Raw genomic sequence first — 5,678 nt, 5'->3', positions numbered from 1 at the left:
GACCCGCCGCGCCAGCGAGACCCATTAATGCACCTCCTGGTGACCGGTTGTTTGGTCATTACAGCATTACAGCCATGGGCTTTTTATATATATAGATTCTCATTGTTCACATCTTCCATACCTTTGCTGATTTTGGTCTAGTGAATTTATACATTATTAAGAGTTAGGTATTAAAGTTTGCAACTATTACAGTTGATTTGCCTATTTCTCCAATTCTTTCAGTATTTATTTTCTATATTTCTGAGCTTTGCTTTTCTGTGTGTATCCTATATAATAAAAGGGTTTTATGCAAATAGACTGAACAGAACAACCAAACAACCAATCAAAGAATAATATGCTAATGATATGCTAAGGCTGCTCAACTGCTCGCTATGACATGCACTGACCACCAGAGGGTAGACAGTCAACTGATTGACCAGTCACTGTGATGTGCACTGACCACCAGGGGCAGATGCTCCAACTGGTAGGTTAGCTTGCTGCTGGGGTCTGGCTGATTGGGACTGAGTGAGATGGGCCCATATGCTCTGGAGCCTTCCTATGGTCCTTCCTCGGCCCAATCGTGCACTGGTTAGGTCCCTCAGCCTGGCCTGCACCCTCTCACAATCCAGGACCCTCAGGGGGATGTCGGAGAGCTGGTTTCAGCCTGATCCTTCAGGCTACTCCCCTTGGGAGGCCACCAGATGTAGGGCTCATGGCTGTTGAGTGCTGCTGTGGCAGCGCAAGCCTCTCCCAATCGGGACTGATTGGGTGCGAACCCGCGTTAGGCACAGTGGGGCCTGGATGAGCAGGAGCAGCAGGTAGGAGCTGCAGGCAGCATTGGACTGCGGGTTTCGGCCTGATCCCTGCAGGCCACCCAGAGGGATCCCATCCATGCATAAATTCATGCACTGGGCCTCTAGTTTTTTGTAATTTAATATCTTCATAATAATGAACACTTATATCACTGAATATTTTTTGGTCTCTAGTAATATATTTTGTTTTAAAGCCCATTTTTATGGAATTAATTTAGCTCTTTTCAGCTTTTTTACGTTTTCTTTTTGCATGATATATATTCTCCCATCCTTATTTTCAGCCTCTTTCTGTTGGAGATGGAATTTTGGATTATAGCTTCACAATCCCCAACTTTCTCACTATTTACTGATATCACACTTCATTGTTGTCTTTCAAAATTTAAATTAGAAGTCTTTGGTGAGTGTTCTTTAAATTTTCCCTTTATGTATAATGTCTCACTAGCTTCCTTCAATATTTTTTTCTTTATCATTTGCTTGTAAGATTTGAAAATGATATGTCTAGGTAATGTATGTGATTTTTTTTTTTTTTTGAGGGTGTAGGCATTTATTCTGCTTAGTTTTCTCTGAGATTTTTGGATTTGTTGTTTGTGTTTTGTCATTAATTTTGGAAAATCCTTATCTATCATGTCTTCACATATTTATTTTTCTCTTTCTGAGATTCAACTACATATATATTACAATATTTGATGTTGATTTATAGCTCTTGATGATTATATAGTTTTGTCTGTTCCTCCTTTTTTCTCACTGTGATTCAGTATGCATAATTTTTAATGACTCATCTTCGAGTTCATTGATTCCTTTTTTGGATATGCTGAGTTTACTGAAATGCCTGTCAAAAACACTTTTTCCATATGTTTCTATATTTTTAATTTAATTTTTGTTTAATTTCTTTTAAATTAGCACCATTTATACATTAATTATAGTTATTTTAAATTTTGTAAGATAGCGTAGTGTCACTGTAATGCCTGTGTGTGCTTACATTTTTTTTTTTACCTTTTTTCTGCATTTATGACTGTTGTTAAAAGCCAGACATCTTGAATACAACAGTAGAGACTGAGTAAATAGTTTTATGTCTGAAAATAGGCACTCCTTTCCTTCTATTGAGCCTTTAATGCAGGGTATTAAGTTTATATAATGAGTAGGGTAGAATTTGAATATTTCCTATTTTTCTTGGTTACTAAGGCTACCTTCAATGAACCACTGGTTTCAAATTTCTGTAGATATGTCTTATGTTTAAAATACAATTGATTTTTCAGAGTAATCTTGTTGAAGGATGAAATTTAGGTTTTTCCCTTTGTGTTATGTCTCATGGAAGTTGTTAGCATTTTCTGGTTCCTTACCTGTTCTTTCAGGAGTAATCTGCTATTGCTTGTTATTCACAATTTGTTGCTTGACAGTGAGGAGGACAATTGGTTAACTTAATCCTCTGTTGTTATAATTAAACCTCACTCATAGATATGCACTGAGTTCCTGGGTCTCAAGAATGTGTCTTTATACCTTATTTCTTCACTCTGCATTGAATATATTGTGGGTGGATATGTATTGTTGCCCTGCCTCTAAGAGTGGTTTTTTGGTTATTTTGTTTATTTTTTTCACCTTTCTCTTTCCCACAGATATAATGAATTTTACCAATGCCCTAAGGGCAGCAAAGCTTTGTGTCCTTAAACTCACAGATTAAGGCTTTCTTTTCCAGTGGAGGTAGGAGAAAAAAATACAGGTACAATTTATTGCACTTTCTGCACAGCTGCAATTCTCCCACCCCTCAGTTCCACCTCAATGAAGACTTCTAAGAGCTCTTTCTGATCTTTTCTGAGTCCCAGTGGAGTCTGTAGAGAAACAGCCTTTAAGAGGATATAGATCTGCTCAATGTCTGTAGCCCGAGGTCACAAGTTTTTACTCTTATGTATAAATGCTTAAAGGCCACATTTAGCATTTACCAACTTTTTTTTGTAACTCTCCTTACTGATGTCTACTGGCTTACACTCATATGAGCAAGTACTCACATCTTCATTCCCAATACACATCATCAAGTTTTAGGTTTGGCCAGTTTGTTTTCTATAACCTTATTTATGCAATGAATTTGAAAAAAAAAAAATCCTGAACTTGAAGTTAATTGTATTTCTTTTTCATTATAAAGTGAGAGTGACACTCCTTTCAGTTATATGACATCTAGGAGTAAAATTTCACTTAATTTTTAGTTGGTAAGTAATTACTCTTAGCTTTCTATTTTTCCATATAGAATTAACAATGCAATGCAAGCATAGCAATAGTCACCCAATTCCATTATCTTTATAGCTATTGTTTCTCCTCTGTTATTCTATTTATACTTCTTCTACCTTAAATAACAGGATTCTCATTGCTATCAAGACAGCAAGTGCTTCAATTCTAAAATTTAATCTTTAATTTTTTTTTTGTTTGTATTTGACCATTTCTGTCCCTAACACAATCAAGTTGGGTTTCACAGGTAACAGAATATAAGCTATAGCTAACTGTGAACTACATATATGGGGCTAACACTTGGAATCAACATTTTTGGATGAGAAGGAAAGAAAGATAAAGGCTTCAGCTAATTTCAAGGGAATATCTAGAATTAAGATAGCGTGAGAGATAGCGTTAGAGTCCTCCTGAGCTGGGAGATGGGGTTTTATACTAAGTTGACCAGACGTCCCACTTTTGGCGGGATAGTACTGATTTTTAACAATTTGTCCCGCATCCCGTGCATTATAAAAAAGTCCCAGTTTTTGGAAAGAATGCAAGATAAGCTAGAGAGCAGCTGGAGAACGGGAAGGGAATATATGGTTTTCGGTGGCCATGTGGCTATTTAGCCAGGTAATGAGTTTTATATTATTTTTGTTAATTTTATAATGTTAAACTTTAATAATAACAAATAATTGTTGAGAACCGATTATCGAGAACTGTTTATCAAAGTTCACATTGTTGATCAGTTGTTAGAATACGACCACCATTGTTTGGACTTAATGAACAATGGCATTTTTTGGGATTGGCAACGACGAAAACATTTTGTAACTGTCTCTCAGACGATACACAGTGTACTGCGTGCTAGTAAGCTAGTTAAACAAGTGATGTCATTACAAATCAGCTATTCAAATAATTTAGGTAAGTAATTTATTTATTTATTTCATAAATACATAAATTTTCTTGAATTTAGCAGACAGTACTCATATTATTTATATTTTATAGTGGCGGCAAAAAGTCTAGCGCCGGCCTTGAAAGTGACACTTAGGACTTACTTACGTTACAGCAAATTTAGAGGAAAAATAATACAAGTTAGTATTGTTATTATTTAGAAAGAAATACAGGATTAAATTAAAATAATTTTTAAAATATAGTTACTTTATAACAATCCAATTAATTTAATTTATAAACTAACAATAAAATATGTTCATGTAATTATGTACCTACTTACTTTGTTTTTAAGCAATATGTATATAATAATTTATAATATAATTTTAAATTATTTTTTTTAGATTTTTAACATAATGAGTAAGAAAAGAGGATGCAAATTCAACGATGATCTAAGAAGTGAATTTCCTTTTATTAAAAAAACCAAAAGCGATTACAATATAGACCAAATTTTTAATCAAGGAAACCCCCCCCCCCATCCCAGTCAATGGTGTCCTGCTTTACCAGTGTTAAAATCTGGTCACCTTATACTTTATACTCCTGTGTAAAAGGTCATTAGAGGGGTCGTGCCACAGAAGTAGCATCATAGTGTGAAAAGTAGATTTCTTCAGCGGAGGCTTATAATCAAGACTTGTTAATTGGCAACACTCTCTATAGGTAGTGAATAACATCTCCATTCAAACACAGAGATTTAAATGGCGTATTACACAGTATCCATCATCTTTACTTGTTTTCCTTTCAAATAAAAGTATCTTAAAACTAATAGCCATAATTATTATGGATCTATATATTAAAATATTTATACTTCTGATTGCAGAGTCCACTGAATAATTGGGAGAAAGAAAATTAGGCAGGCAATAAAAACTATTGTAAGGTGAATATCTATAATATCATTTGGTTGCCTTTTTCTTCTGAAAATCACTGCTACCTCTTCCTACCTTAGAAATGGAAGCACCTTTGTCAGTATAACTTCCCTTCTTGCTTCAGGAAGTTGTTGCCACAAAAGTATCTGAGAAAATAGTTTGCTCATCTGAAAAAATAGCTGTCAGATAACATTTTTCACACTTGGAGAAACAGCTCACTTATCATGACAGCAGTTCCATCAAAACTTACCTCAAAATCCTCACCCCATTTTGTCTACTGATTCTGTATTATTCGATGATTCTCTCTCATCATTGATGTTTCTATCTCTCCCTCTCCCTTCCTCTCTCTGAAATCAATAAAAACATACTAAAATCAATAATTGTCAAGCTATGGCCTGCAGACTATAATTGTTCATCATGTCTACACCTTCTTCCCTGCGGCAACAGCAGAGTTGGATAGTTGAGACTGAGACAATATGGTCACCATTGCTGAAAATATCTACATTTTTAGAGAACAAGGTTATTGACCTTTTGTCTAGATCTTAAATGCTGAGTTTATCTCCTGAGAATAGAAATCCCTCTTTTACAAATCATTTCATTATGTGCTCATGAATAGAAAAAAATTTTTTTGGTGGAAATGTGACTTTCAGTAGCAGCACTATAGTTTTCATCTGTCTTTGTCATTTTTTAAAAAATCTTTATTGTTGAAATTATCACATATGTCCCCTTTTTTCCCACAACTGGCCAGAAATCTCAAACCCACTAGAACAGCGATGGGCAACTTTTTGAGCTTGGTGTGTCAAACTTTGCCAAAAAACTGAGCATAACTCAGGTAGTGTGTCACTTTGAGGAAAAAACATTATTTCGCAAATGTTCATCC

This window comes from Eptesicus fuscus, chromosome 10 (assembly GCF_027574615.1).
Source record: "Eptesicus fuscus isolate TK198812 chromosome 10, DD_ASM_mEF_20220401, whole genome shotgun sequence".
In the NCBI taxonomy this organism is placed as follows: domain Eukaryota; kingdom Metazoa; phylum Chordata; class Mammalia; order Chiroptera; family Vespertilionidae; genus Eptesicus; species Eptesicus fuscus.
The sequence above is the reverse complement of the archived record's forward strand: the minus strand, read 5'-3'. Positions refer to the sequence as shown.